Source organism: Heloderma suspectum, chromosome 1, assembly GCF_057233095.1.
Source record: "Heloderma suspectum isolate Gila_16-S chromosome 1, 16-S_ref, whole genome shotgun sequence".
NCBI lineage: Eukaryota > Metazoa > Chordata > Lepidosauria > Squamata > Helodermatidae > Heloderma > Heloderma suspectum.
In genome coordinates, this window is record NC_139458.1 from 68,613,166 (window position 1) to 68,629,205 (window position 16,040).

A 16,040-nucleotide genomic window follows, 5' to 3' on the forward strand; every position below is an offset into this window, starting at 1 on the left:
CGCGAAGCCCAGTCGGGACGGACCCTACCTGGCGCCAGCCAGTCCGGGTCCGTCCGCTATGCCATTTGCGTCCTTGCTCTTTGCCGTGATAGGCTACGTAAATATTTACGTATCCAATCACGGCCAAGGGCAGGGATGCAAATGGCGTCCCCTATGCCGGACGCCATTTGTGGTCGCAGCCTGGCAGCGGACAGAAGGCCCTGGCCGGCAGCTCCGCGGGCTTGCCGCGGATCGCCTCCCCCCCAGCAGACCCCGGAACGGAACGTTAAGTGGGGTTCGTACACCCCTACTGTAAGGTCTTTAAAGAAACAGAGGCAAGCACACAAGTAGGTTCAGGCTTATCTCAACAGAATGTTAATACCTTTCTGCACTGTTGCTATGGTAGGCAGGAGGGATTGTTTTGTTAAAGGCACCAGGTTTTCTACAGATCCTTTCAGAATGGCAACTTCTGTATTCTCGGTAGGGATGTCGGAGAATTTCTCCACGAATCTCCGGGAGGCCGAATGCCAACACATTCGGCCCCCCGAAATTGGTGGGGAAATTCTCCGACACCCCCGCCCCCCCCGGGATGGGACTTACCTCGTGCGAATGTCCCTCGCGGCGGCGGGTCCCGCCGCCGCCATTACAAAGTAAAACAAAAAACAAAAACATGATAGGCTACGTAAAGATTTACGTAGCCTATCACGGCTAGATTTTCATAGTCAGCCGTGATAGGCTACGTAAATCTTTACGTAGCCTATCACGGCTGACTTTGGAAAAAAAAAAAAAGCGCGTACGCAAATAAGGAACGCAAAAACCATTTGCGTTCCTTATTTGGGCACAGGTAGCCTATGTAAAGATTTACGTAGACTACGGCGAAAATAAGGGCAACGCTATTTGCGTTGCCCTTATTTTCGCTGTAGTCTACGTAAATCTTTATGTAGACTATCTGTGCCCAAATAAGGAACGCAAATGGAGGTGCCCATGGGCACCGCCATTTGCATACGCTTTTTTTTTTCCAAAGTCAGCCGTGATAGGCTACGTAAAGATTTACGTAGCCTATCATGGCTGACTTTGAAAATCTAGCCATGATAGGCTACGTAAATCTTTACGTAGCCTATCACTTTTTTTTTATTATTATTTTACTTTTTTCTTTTGCGGCCGGAGAGGCGGGGCGCTCCCCTCCGGCCAGAATTTTGGCGGGGAGGGATGGGGCGCCTCCCCCCCAGCCAGAATTTCGCTGGGGAGGGATGGGGCGCCTCCCCACCCGCCAAGAATTTCAGGGGGAGAAACGGAGCGCCTCCCTCCCCACCGAAAAAAGCTGCGGGACCAGGTAAGGGACTTTCGTCCATCCCTAATTCGGGGTACACTTCTTTCTCTAGACACCTTCATGAGCAGTCAGGCTCCATCATAAAGGTGAGGTCATGCAACGTTATGTGTTCAATGTTGCACAGCACTTTTTTAAATGTTTCCCACCTTTCCATTTTTAAGGTGGCTAACAATAGCAGAGGGGCCGCGGTGGCTTAGTGGTTAAGACGCTGAACTGCAGACCAGAAGGTCGGCAGGACAGCAGTTCAAGACCCGAGTGCTGCGTGACCGAGTGAGCTCCCGTCTTCAGTCCCAGCTCCTGCCAACCTAGCAGTTCGAAAGCAAGAAATTGTAAGTAGATAAATAGGTACCACCTCGGCGGGAAAGGTAACAGCATTCTGTGCACCTTGGTGTTCAGTCATGCCGGCCACATGACCACGGAAGCATCTTCGGACAGCGCTGGCTCTTCGGCTTAGAAACGGGGATGAGCACCACACCCTAGAGTCGGACACGACTGGTTGGGGACACCTTTACCTTTTTAACAATAGCAGTTAAAAACAATGAAACAGCAACAAACTGACAAGAAAATAACAGAAGCAGCAATAAAAGCACAGTAAAAGCAGAAGCCATAACAGTAAAATCAAAGTAAAATTGCAATAAAATACAGGCACAATGGCAGAAAGTAGAATTTAATTAAAATGTGGGGAAGTAATAACATTTTTACTTGGCACCTGAAAGTTAAAACAGTAGGTGCCAGACATGTGTCCCTGGCAAGAGCATTCTAGAATATTTATTTTATTTTTTTAAATGCCTGTCCCCTCTTTCAACATGATTTTCAGAGGAGCTAACAAAAAGAATGTTGAAAACACATTAAGAACACATTTAAGAAGCATTGACTTTTTAACCTTGCACAAGAGTAAAATCCAGTGCTTACTTTCCACTTGCAAGAGGTGTTGTACAACTGCTGGTGATAGCCCAAGTTCCAAACTGTTGCACAAGCACTTCAAAAGAACCTGCCCCCTCCTGCTAACCGAGCAATCCAAAGCCACCCTCGATCCACTCCTAGAATGCCTCCTTTTTGCCAATACAACAGTAGAGCTACCGGTGCAGAGGGGCAAGGAGGAGGCCTGTGAGGGCACATCGAGAATATGGGAACAGCTACAAGCCCTTGAAAGAACAATAGTTGAAGAACCTCACACAGAACAAGGGCAGCGACAGACAGGGCTTCACCTCCATTACCTCCCGTTTATTAGTATTCATATTAGTTATTCATGACGAGTATTCTCCCCTAGACAATGAAGATCATTTCCATAGGGTCATGGTAGAGCCTCAAGCAGCTCCCAAGTAGATGCTGGTGGAGATATCGTTTCAGAGTTTCCATAGGTTTATGGAAACTATAATTTATGGAAATGATAGATTTATGGGAACTATAGCTGTATGGAACCTATTTCCATAGGATACAGTTTCCTTAGGGTGGTGGTAGAGCCTCAAGCAGATCCCAAGTAGATGCTGGTGGAGGCAGGGTCAACCCAGGCCTCTGACATCAACCCTGAGAGCAGCACAGAACAGGCTTGGTGCAAAGGGACAAGGCAAGGGGAGAGGAAGGGGTCAGCATGGGCACCCACAGAGGTGACATTGACAATGGGGGGGGGGAAGTACAGTGGGCTCCTGTCAATTTGTTCTGTCCATCTGTTTTCTGCCCCAGATTTTACAATATGTAAAATGCACTGAGCACTGCAACATGTCGGGGGGGGGGGACTACAAGGCACATGCATGTCACATGGACCTGGCACAACTCCGCTGTCCATCTCTAATGTATTATTTTCCTAGTACTAGCGTAGGTTTTTTCCAGTTATAACTGTATATTTATTATTACATTTATATCCCATCTTGTTTCCTCCAAGGAAGCCAAGGCAGCTTCCATGATCCTCCTCCTCTCCATTTTATCCTCACAACCACCCTGTGAGGTGGGTTAGGCTGAGAGTCAGTGACTGGCCCAAAGTCACCCAGTGAGCTTCATGGCTGAGTGAGTCTTAGAACCTGGATCTCCCGAGTCCAGTCCAACACTCTAACCAAAGTCACCACTACACTGCTTCTGTATGACTATGCATGTGTACTATAGTTGAATGCAAGTCTAAGTTACCATATTAGTGCAGAAAAAGGCAGACCTTGCTAAGAAAGGTTAAACAGTTACACATGACTAACATTTCCCTAGCTGAGCTTATTTCCCTAGTTCAGCTTCTGGTAGGATTACAGCAACGGTCTAACAGGGGGCTTTGTGCTTCCCATGCACAGCCATATATAGGGTGCTTCTGACCTCTGACCTCCACTCCCAAGCTGGCTCCAAACGGGCAGACTCGGGAGTGTGGGCAATACACTCCCATGCAATACACTCTGGCTTGGGAAGTGGCTTATTTGTTAGTAGCAGCTCCCAAAGAGCAGGGGTTCACGTGGGGGGTAGCGGGGGACTACGGTGCGTTCCAAGGACAGAGCTATTCCTGCAGTATTTCCCAGCTCCGCTCACAGTAGAAGTGGTTGAATGCCGACTTTTTCATTGCAGGCTGCGGTGGCACAGCAGTGGGAAAGAGACACCTGGAAAGAAGTTCCAAGGTCTACCCCAGGGTTTGTGGCTGCTGGGATGCGGAAACTCCCTAGCCTAATCTTGTGTTTGGATGTGCAACACGCTTGGGATGCCGCTGCCTGTTCTCCTGCCATTAGAATCTGTTTTGGCCTTGGCACCTCTGCTCCTGAATGGAAAGCATTCCGTCCCGACACATGGGAGCATATATGCGGGGAGGGCATGTCTTGAACAACAGTCGCTGGGGCACCTTGTTGCCCAGAGCTGGGCCCCATCTACACAAGCCTTTTACTACGGGGCAGCTGCAAGTTGAGGTCCCTCGCAATCTCCACTTCGCAGCCATCCGTGGTTTCTCCCCGGAAAATGCGTATTTCCAAGGGGGCATTTTGCTGTGATGTTTTTTGTTTGCTGCGGGTTTCCTTGCAGTTGCGAGCCATCTGTCCCTTCCCCAAACCGACTTCGCAATTTGAAGTGGGCATGTTGTAAGTGTGCGTAGTGCTTGCGTCACTCTGTGATGCCCGTTTACTCCCCCCGCCCCTTCACAGCTGCGCAGTTACAGAGGCAGAGGGATTCATTTTCATCTATTTAATCACACTTTCGCACATTTTTGCAGCTTCATATCTTCACAGTGGTTGCTTTTGGACTCAGTGCCCAAGGGCCGGGGGGGGGATGTCTTGTGGGAGGACCAACTTCACTCCAGCCACCATTTCGGAGTGATGGGTACGCACGTACCGCTCACACTTGTGAATGCAAACCATCAGGACAGTCTCAGGCTGGGGAACTGACAAACAGATGGCATGGAAATGAAGGAGCATGGAACACCCACTTTTTACCTAATGAGGGGCAGAACGTCACAACAGAACTCCTAAAGTACAAAACAGCCACTGAAGTGTCGCACGCCCACGCACTGCACAGCTGCGCATTGAAATATAAAGGCAAAAAAAGGGCACAGCAGAGTCTGTTAGGGAAGCCCACAGTAAATCGCGAGTGTGTCCCAGCAGAAGCTAATTCAAAACTGAAATGCTGCACAATTGCGGTGGGGTGAAGGGTGAAAGCGGTGCCATGTAGATGGGGCCCTGCAGTCATTACAGACATTGGAGTTCTGCAGGTCTGCGGAAACTGTCTCCTGCCCACTTCTCATGACGAGTATTGGCAAAATGTTACATACCTGTCTTTTCATGTTTGATGCCGATGTGTACCATGGAAGGGCGTGCTGAACTTGAGGCATATACTACCAGGAAGAAGGCCTTTTCTGCTGTAGCACCCCAGCTGTGGAATGAGCTCTCTAGAGAGGTTTGCCTGGCGCTCACGTTGTACTCCTTTCAGCGCCAGGTGAAGACCTTTTTATTTTCCCAGCATTTTAGCATTCTAGTCTTTTAGCTCTGCTGTTTTAAATCTGTTTTAAATCTCTGCATTGCTGCTAGGTTTTATTTTGGTTCTACTTTTATAGTGTAGTTTTAAGCTTTCATATTTTATATTGTTTTAAGATGTACCTTGAGGTTTCAATTTTTGTGAACCGCCCAGATAGCTTCAGCTATGGGGCAGTATAGAAATGTAATAAAATGAATGAATGAATATACTAACAGTAAGATGAGGAAGAGGAGAGCCACCCAGAGAAGGGTGGCCCCTGCAGTCACCCAGTAGAGCAGGGCGATCGTGAGATGGCACCAGAGGAAATGTTGCCCGCAGACAAGGGTCTATCTGTTGCAGTGGAACATCAACAAGAAAAGGAGAATGACCACCATCTCAGTGTGGTTCACTGGAGATTGCCCATGCCCTACGTTATGGATGTAGGATAGAACTCTGGAAGGATGCTGAAAAAGCATGAGTGCCACATGTAGTAGGCTGCATGCATGAATTTTAGCTTGTGTGAGATGCTGCAGCAAAATGAATTGAAGAGACCCTGCAGGTATTCTTGCTGTATAATAGTTAACCAAGCTCCTGTGTGTAGGATTCATCTATTTTAATTGGCTATAGCAGGCTTAATGGAACAAATCTTCCCCCACCCATGAACGCAATAGGTGTTTTTCCTCCTTGCTTCCCCAGCTGACCAGGTTGTGTGGGGCTTTCAACTAAGGTCTCACAGCTGGGCAAGCAGGATTCTCAGCTTAACAGTTGAGTTGCTGCAATGCAGCATGGCCTCCAGGACCTGAGACGGGGGTGGGGGATGAAGTGCTTTGATTTAAATAATTGCAGCGGGATCTTTGCTATCATCTTGCAGATCTGTACTATACAACATTTCTGATGAATCCAAACATATACTGAAATATTTATGGGGAAATAGTAGGAATGCTTACACATGTTTACAACAAAGAAAAGGAAGTCGCATGCAGAGGGTTCTGTAAGACCACAGGGACAAGATGCTTAATTGTGCTAGATTACAGTTATGCTGGTTGGGCTTGTAGTTCCACTAGTGCTTGCACAAGCGCTAGTGCAATTTCTATCTTATTTATTTATTTATTTATTTATTTATTTCATTTCTATACCGCCCAATAGCCGAAGCTCTCTGGGCGGTTCACAAAAACTAAAACCAAACAACACACAATAAAACAATTTAAAATATATAGAACATTAAAACCACAATATAACAATACAACCACAATAAAACCTAGCAGCAGTACAGGAGTTTAAAATACAGATTTAAAACAGCAAAGATAAAAATTTAGAAAGCTAAAATGCCTGGGAAAATAAAAAGGTCTTCACCTGGCGCCGAAAGGAGTACAATGTAGGCGCCAGGCGAACCTCACTAGGGAGCTCATTCCAGAGCCGGGGTGCCACAACAGAAAAAGCCCTCCTCCTAGTAGCCACCCGCCTCACTTCCTTTGGCAGGGGCTCACGGAGAAGGGCCTCTGATGATGACCTTAAGGTCCGGGCAGGCACATATGGGAGGAGGCGATCCTTCAGGTAACCTGGCCCCAAGCCGTTAAGGGCTTTGAATGTTAACACCAGCACTTTGAATCGGGCCCGGAAATGGACTGGCAGCCAGTGCAGCTGGAAAAGTACTGGCGTAATATCAGCTCGCAGGCCAGTCCCTGTTAACAATCTTGCTGCCCTATTTTGGACCAGCTGAAGTTTCCGGACCGTTTTCAAAGGCAGCCCCACGTATAACGCATTGCAGTAATCCAGACGAGAAGTTATCAGAGCATGGATAACTGTAGCTAGGCTATCTCTGTCCAGATAAGGGTGTAGTTAGTATACCAGCCTAAGCTGATAAAAAGTGCTCCGTGCCACTGAGTTCACCTGTGCCTCAAGTGACAGTTCTGGATCCAAGAGCGCCCCCAAACTACGAACCTGATCCTTTAGGGGGAGTGCAACCCCCTCCAGAACAGGTTGAATATCACCTAGCCGGGCAGACGAACCACACACTAACAGTACCTCCGTCTTGTCTGGATTGAGTTTCAGTTTATTAGCCCTCATCCAGTCCATTACCGTGCCCAGGCACTGGTTCAGAACAGCCACTGCCTCACCTGGTTTTGATGAAAAAGAGAGGTAGAGCTGGGTGTCATCCGCATATTGATGGCACCTCAGCCCACACCTCCGGATAACCTCCCCCAGCGGTTTCATGTAGATGTTAAACAGCATGGGGGATAAAATAGAGCCCTGTGGAACCCCATGGCACAATTGCCATGGCACAGAGCAGTATTCCCCCAGCACCACCTTCTGGAATCGGCCATCCATGTAGGAGCGGAACCACTGTAGTGCAGTGCCTCCAACTCCCAACCCAGACAACCTATCCAGAAGGATACCATGGTCGATGGTATCGAAAGCCGCTGAGAGGTCCAGGAGAATCAACAGGGTCGCACTCCCCCTGTCCCTCTCCCGGCAGAGGTCATCCCACAGGGCGACCAAGGCAGTTTCCGTTCCAAAACCAGGCCTGAAGCCCGATTGAAATGGATCTAGATAATCCGTTTCATTCAAGAGTGCCTGGAACTGTCCTACAACCACCCGCTCAAGCACCTTGCCCAGGAAGGGGATGTTGGCCACTGGCCTATAATTGTTAACATCCTCTGGGTCCAGGTTAGGCTTTTTCAGGAGTGGTCTAATTACTGCCTCTTTTAAAGCAGCAGGCACCACTCCCTCTCTCAAGGAGGAATTTACAACCTCCTGGACCCAGCCGGACAACCCCTCCTTGTTTGATTTAATAAGCCATGAAGGGCAAGGGTCAAGCACACAAGTGGTCGATCGGACTTGGCCAAGCACCTTGTCCGCATCCTCAGGCCTCAGTAACTGAAACTCATCCAATAAAACTGGACCAGACGGTGCTCTGAACGCCTCTACCAATGGAACTGCATTAATGGTGGTGTCCAATTCATGACGAATCTGAGCGACTTTATCCTCAAAGTGCCGCGCAAACTTGTCACAGCGTGCTACCGAGGGTTCCACCGTCTCTCTCCCTGACCCAGAATGTAACAGGCCGCAAACCACTCGGAAAAGCTCCGCTGGATGACACTGAGAAGATGCAATGCTGGTGGAAAAGAACTGCCTCTTTGCCACCCTCACCGCCACAGAGTAGGCTCGATAGTGGGCTCTTACCTGTGTTCGGTCAGACTCAGCACGAGTTTTCCTCCACCTGCGTTCTAGCCGTCTCCCCTCTTGCTTCATTGCCCTCAGCTCAGGTGTATACCAAGGAGCTGGCTGGGCTCTGCTCAGAGGGAGAGGGCGCTTGGGTGCGATCGCGTCAACCGCCCGAGTCATCTCTGCATTCCACAGAGCGACCTGGGCTTCGACAGGAGCACCAGCCATACCAGCAGGAAAATCCCCCAGAGCCCTCTGGAATCCATCGGAATCCATTAATCTCTGGGGGCGGACCATTTTAATAGGTCCCCCACCCTTGCAGAGGGGAAAAGGCCGCCAGAAGTCTAAACCTCAGCAGGAAGTGATCTGACCATGACAAAGGGACAGATGTTAATTCCTCTACTTTCAGATCACCATCCTCCTGCCCAGTCGAGAAAACCAGATCAAGCGTGTGTCCTTTTATATGCGTTGGGCTGATGACATGTTGGGACAGCCCCATGGTTGTCATGGCGGCCATGAAGTCCTGAGCCGCCCCGGATACAGCGGCCTCGGCATGGAAGTTGAGATCCCCCAGGACCATCATCCTGGGGGTCCTCAACACCAAGTCCGAGACCACCTCTGTCAGCTCAGGCAGGGAGTCTGATGGGCAGCGGGGTGGGCAGTACACCAACAGAATCCCTAATCTGTCCCGGGTACCCAACACAAGGTACAAACACTCAAGATCTGCACTCGAATGAGCAGGAAGCCTGGAGAGGGAGATTGAATTCCTATAGACCACGGCAACCCGTGGTTTATATTTTAAATATAAAACTTTATATTTTATAAGATATAAAATATAAAAGATATAAAATATAAAACTTTATATTTTCTAAGATATAAAATACACAACAGTTTAAAAGAATATAAAAGAGATAAAAGAGAACAGCAGCTAAGAAGGAGCAGATAGTCCACGTTTGCCCCTTCCCCTGGTCTTTAAAGCTGCTGCCCTCTGCTGCTGTTGCTATTTGCTGCGGGCATTGTGGCTGCTGGTGTCTCTGGAGAGGCAGGTGGGTAGATCTTCAGGTCCTACGCAACTCCAAGTGCGACGCTAAGTGCGCACTTAGCGTCGCACTTGGCGCGACGCCGAGACACGCGCCAAGGTGCTGCCTCTGGCAGCCCCGCCTTAAGTACCTGTGGGCGGGGGCAGAAGCAGGCTCAGGCTCAGGCTCAGGATCACCCGGTGCAGCTGCTGGCTGGTCCTCCTTCCCCAGGCTCCTTCCTTTTTATTCAGAAGTACACCCACTGAACACATTGGAGCCTGCTGCCTAGTACACATGCGTAGGATGGGCCTGTGCCAAAGCCTCTCTTGTGAACAGGACTTCCAGTGCAACCCTAGCCATGTGTACTTGGAAGAAAGCCCCATCAAACTCAGTGGGACTTACTTCAGTGTGAGCCTTCACCATGATCACCAAAGGCCCAGGAGGTGTCAAAGAGAGAAACTCCAGGACCCCCATCCATTGCTTTAGTCCAACACTCCCCCTTGCCTCCGTTGAGCGCTGTAGTGCACCAATCAAGAACTCATAATAAAGAACCATAGAATCATAGAATCATAGAATAGTAGGGTTGGAAGGGGCCTACAAGGCCATCGAGTCCAACCCCCTGCTCAAGGCAGGAATCCAAGTCAGAGCATCCCTGACAAATGGCTGTCCAGCCTCGTCTTAAAGGCCTCCAGTGTGGGAGAGCCCACCACCTCCCCAGGTAATTGGTTCCATTGCCGTATTGCTCTGACACTCAGGAAGTTTTTCCTGATGTTCAGCCGGAATCTGGCTTCCTGTAACTTGAGCCCATTATTCCGTGTCCTGCACTCTGGGATGATCAAGAAGAGATCCTGGCCTTCTTCTCTGTGACAACCTTTCAAGTACTTGAAGAATGCTATCATATCTCCCCTCAGTCTTCTCTTCTCAAGGCTAAACATGCCCAGTTCTTTCAGTCTCTCTTCATAGGGCTTTGTTTCCAGTCCCCTGATCATCTTTGTTGCCCTCCTTTGAACCCTCTCCAGCTTGTCTGCATCCTTCTTAAAGTGTGGTGCCCAGAACTGGACACAGTACTCCAGATGAGGCCGAACCAGTGCTGAGTAGAGGGGAACTAGTACTTCCCGGGATTTGGAAGCGATGCTTCTATTAATGCAGCCCAAAATAGCATTTGCCTTTTTTGCAGCCACATCACATTGTTGGCTCATATTCAGCTTGTGATCGACGACAATTCCAAGATCCTTCTCGCTCGTAGTGTGGTTGAGCCACGTATCCCCCATCTTGTAACTGTGCATTTGGGTTTCTTTTTCCTAGGTGCAGAACTTGGCATTTGTCCCTATTAAATGTCATTCTGTTGTTTTCTGCCCAGCACTCCAGTCTATCCAGATCACTTTGAATTTTGTTTCTGTCTTCCAAAGTATTAGCTATCCCTCCCAATTTTGTGTCATCTGCAAATTTGATCAGCATTCCCTGCACCTCCTCCTCCAAGTCATTAATAAAAATGTTGAAGAGCACTGGGCCCAGGACTGAGCCCTGCGGTACCCCACTCGTTACCTCTCCCCAGCTTGAGAAGGTCCCATTGATAAGCACTCTTTGAGTCCGATTCTGTAGCCAACTGTGGATCCACATGATCGTTGTTTCATCTAGCCCACTTCGAGCAAGTTTGCTCATCAGGATATCATGGGGCACTTTGTCGAAAGCTTTGCTGAAGTCGAGGTATATGATGTCTACAGCATTCCCACGGTCTACAAGGGAGGTGACTTGATCAAAAAATGAGATCAGATTTGTCTGGCAGGACTTGTTTTTGACAAATCCATGTTGGCTTCGAGTAATCACGGCATTGATGTCAAGGTGCTTCCAGATGGATTGCTTTATGATCTGCTCCAGAATTTTCCCAGGGATTGATGTCAGACTGACTGGTCTGTAGTTCCCAGGTTCCTCCTTTTTACCCTTTTTGAAGATAGGGACAACGTTAGCCCTCCTCCAGTCATCTGGCACTTCCCCCGTCCTCCATGATTTCTCAAAGAGAATAGACAGCGGTTCTGAGAGTTCTTCTGCCAGTTCCTTTATGACTCTAGGATGCAGTTCATCTGGCCCTGGAGATTTGAACTCATTCAAAGTAATGAGGTGTTCCTTGACCATATGCCTGTCGATCTCAAGCTGCAATCCTGCCCCTTCAGCCTGTACTTTGCCTTTGCCAGGGGGGTCATAGACCCTCTTTTGGGAGAAGACTGAGCCAAAGTAGGAATTGAGCACCTCTGCCTTTTCTTTGGCATCTGTTATCATTTTGCCATCCTTATTTAATAGCTGAACAACCATTTCTTTCCTCTGCCTTTTACTATGCACGTAGCTGAAGAAAGCCTTTTTGTTGTTTTTAGCATCCCTCGCTAACCTCACCTCGTTCTCCGCTTTAGCCTTCCTGACGCCATCCCTGCAATTCTGTGCTACCTGCCTGTACTCTTCCTTTGTTACTTGGCCTTCTTTCCACTTCCTATATGTGTCCTTTTTTGTTTTCAGGTCATCCCTAAGCTTTTTGTGAAGCCACATTGGCTTCTTCTGTTGTCTTCCACCTTTTCTTCTTGTTGGAATTGTTTGTGATTGTGCCTTGAGAATTTCCTTTTTTAAAAGTTCCCACCCATCTTGGACTCCTTTTCTCGCTAGCATTGTTTGCCATGGGACCTTACTGATCATTGTTCTGAGTTTATTAAAATCAGCTTTCCTAAAATCCAGGGTACGCGTTTGAGTACACTTGGCTTTTGCTTCCCTTAGAACCAAGAACTCAAGTACAACATGGTCGCTTTCCCCCAGAGTTCCTGTAACTGCTACTTTATCCACTAAGTCATCTCTGTTGGTTAGGATCAAGTCAAGGATAGCCGATCCTCTAGTTCCTTCCTCTACTTTCTGTAGGAGGAAGTGATCCGCCACACAAGTCAGGAATTTCCTGGAGGGGCCATGTTTTGCAGAATTTGTCTCCCAACAAATATCGGGGAAATTGAAGTCCCCCATTACTACTACATCATGCTTCCTTAAAACATTGGCTATTTGCTTTTCAAAAGTTTCATCCTTGGCTTCTCCTTGATTGGGTGGCCGGTAGTAGACTCCGACCACCAGGTTCCTTTTATTCTTTGCTCCATTTATTTCAACCCAGATGCTCTCGATGGGGCTACCAAGCTCCTCCTCCTGTATTTCTGTGCAGAGATATGTATTTTTCACATACAGTGCAACCCCGCCTCCCTTTCTGTTCCTCCTGTTCTTTTTGAACAAGTTATATCCTTCAACTGCTGTATTCCAGTCATGAGAGTCATCCCACCAAGTCTCAGTTATACCTATCAAGTCATAATTTCCCTCCTGTATTAAGAGTTCAAGTTCGTTCTGTTTGTTTCCCATACTCTGGGCATTAGTATATAGACATCGAAGACCATGTGCTTCATAGTCTGGCTTTCTTCCTACATGTGTCTGAAGACTATTATTGGGCGCTATCAGCGCTGTTCTCTCCATTGCAGTGCATGCGCCTACGTCCATTGTTACCCCCAACATTACATCTCCCTTCCCCGTAGGATTCAGTTTAAAGCCCTCCTGATGAAGTTCTTCATGCTGTGGCCAAACACATTCTTCCCAGCCTTTGTGAGGTGCAACCCATCCCTAGCCAACAGCCCATCTTCCAGGAAGTATAGCCCGTGGTCCCAGAATCCAAATCTCTCTCGTCGGCACCACCTTTGTAGCCAGTCATTCACCCGGAGTATTTTTCGTTCCCTTTCTATCCCTCTTCTAACTACTGGAAGGATGGATGAGAAAACTATCTGGGCCCCAAAGTTCTTGAGTTTCCTTCCCAAAGCTTCAAAGTCTGACGTGATCTCTTCGTAGCTCCGCTTGGCGCTATCATTTGTTCCCACATGGATGAGAAGAAAGGGATACCTGTCAGTGGGCTTTATGAGTGCAGGCAACCTTTCAGTCACGTCTCTAATCTGTCCTCCCGGGAGACAACATACCTGGCGAGTCCACGGGTCTTCGCGACATACTTGGGTCTCGATCCCACGCAGCAAGGAGTCTCCCACTACTACCACTCTTCTCTTCTTCTTCTTGTAGGCCTGGGTTTCATCGCCTCTGTTTGACTGACCTTCAGCCTCTTGCTCACTCTCATGCAGGTTCCCCTGTGATTCTTCCTCTGCAGGCTGTCCTCCAGTCTCATCTGCAAGTACCTGGAATCGGTTCCACAGCTCCACCGCTTCCACTGGTGCAGAGTGGCGTCTAGTTCTTCTTCTCCTAACTGTCACCGTTTTCCAAGGAGTATCCTCTACTCCATTTTTCTTCTCCTCAGCATTTCCCACTTCTGCCTCATCTTGCTGTTGCTCTTCAAGCTTCTGGTCTGCCCTTTGCTGCTGTAGTTCCCCCATTCTGTCCAAGAACTCTTCGTGTTCTCTTATTCCCCGGAGGGTTGACAGTCGCCGCTCCAGTCCACTTACTTTTTCCTCCAGCAGCGTGATCAACTTGCACTTGTTGCAGGTGTAGGCCATGTTGTTCTCAGGCAAGAAAACAAACATGGCACACACCTTGCAGGTCACCACCACTGGAGAGTCTTGTCCTTCCATAGCCCCGTTTCCCTTTTTGTGTCTAGCTTTGTGATTGTTCTAGACTAGCCTGTGCCTGCTCCTCTACTCAGTAGAGGTTAAAAGCAGAGTCCCACTGGTGTGGAAGTGTGTGTTACAAGACAAATAAATGGGAAAAAGTTAGTTAAAAAAAAAATGTTAGGGGCCTCCCCCTTGACCTCCCCTGCCGAACTCCCCTGGCCAACTCCTGTTTGCTCCCCCCGTTCGCTCGCTCTGTTCGCTCGCTCTCTGGGAGCTTGTTTGCTTCTGTAGTCCCTGGACCAGCTGGAGCAGCTTGCTCTGCTCTGCTCTGCTCAGCTGGGAGGCGGGAAACAGACTGAAGCTTCCCGCCCAGTCAGCTGCTGGGAGTACTCAGGCCACACCCCTCCAATTCAGTTGGAGCTCTCAGAAGCTCCTGGTGATGAAGCGATGAAGCTCCTGGTGATGAACCGATGAAGCCCTTCAAGTTTCGACTCCTCAAGTCTATCCTTTGGAATAAAGCCATCACGATAGATTGCAGCCTCCGTAAAACTGCTAAGTGCAAAATGTAAGTAACATGTGTACAAAAGCTTGTCAAGTCAATCTGCCTATACATTTCAGTTGCTTTCTTAATTTTTTGTAACTTTTTTTTAAAGCATCATGAGGCTGGCAAAGAAAAGGAATCAGTAAGCAGAGCCATTTAAGCTTCAACTAACCCATGTGCTATCTTTTCGTCAAGCAGATGGTTGTTTTCTCCTGGAGGAGGGGGTGTGGCTCAGCTGGCAGAGCATCTGCTTTGCCTGCAGAAGGTGTTGCGTTCGATCCCCGGCATTGTCAGGTAGGGTTAGGAAAATCCTGCCTGAAACCCTGGAGAGCCGCTGCCAGTCAGTGTCAGCAATACTGGGCTAGATCGACCAATGGTCGGACTCAGTATAAGGCAGCTTCTTATGTTCTTAGGTTCCTAACAAATAAGGTGTTCTGCTTACCATGTTGAAAATGTCCTAGCCCTACCCCCTCCAATATCACAACTGTCGCCCTGTATGCATGTAGGGTGATGGTCTGAAGAGGATTTTCCAGGGTTCCTAAGTGCGTGAAGTGCCTCCGCAGACTCAGGAGGCGCTCCTCTTCAGACTGCCACTCTACACGTGTCTCTTCACATGTTCTTTCAACACAGTACGCAGAATGCCCGAAGAGGGCTACAAGCAATCTTGGATCTGTCAATTGCCGTCACTGTAATGTGAATCAGGAAAGCTATTCTTGAGGTGAATCAGAAGACTTCTGCTGTCTGAAACTGAGTAATACAGACTCCTTTCTCACTTTGCATCTCCCAAATTGCTGGTTGAGCTCATCCTGTTCTTAGAATTCCTTCTCTGGGCTACCAAGGCAGCAATCCTCTAAACACCTACTTGGGAGTAAGTCCCATTGAGCTCAGTGCAGCTTGCTTCTGAGGAGACAGGAATAGGGATTGCTCTGGAAAGCTCATTATCCCATGCTAAGAGAGGGTCTCCGAACTGGTATCGCAGAAGGGCTTATGTTCTTTATGCTGTCTTAAGACTTCTGTGGCATTAAGAGAAGAAGGGCTTATTCTAAACCACAAATGGATTACTGTGTTTTCACCATGCCAACATTCATAATACTTTCCCCCTGCTCTGGTTTATCATAGCTTGGGAAACTCACAGGAGGCCGTTTTTCAGGATGAGAAGGGCAAAGGCCACAAGACCCACCACCGCGATCGCCACGGTGAAGCTCAGCAGTTCAGCTGCTATTACGGGGCCAGGTGCAAAGGCACTAAAATCAAGGGGAGCTCTGCCATTGTCCTCAAGAGCATGTGCATTGTGCCCAAGTGTTGTGAGGAAGCTTTTCCTTATTGTTTCACCTAAAGCTAACCTCCTGTAACCATTGTTTCGTGGCCCGACTTCAGAGTGGACTGTATTATGTTTTGTTCTGTTCATTCTTATACCCTGCTTTTGCTTGTGGCCCAAAATATTCAGAACACAGATCCATCAAAATGATTCCCCCCCCCCGAATGAAATAAAAACATTTAAAGGGATCATGCACAACACTGAAAATAGTACAAATGTCCTT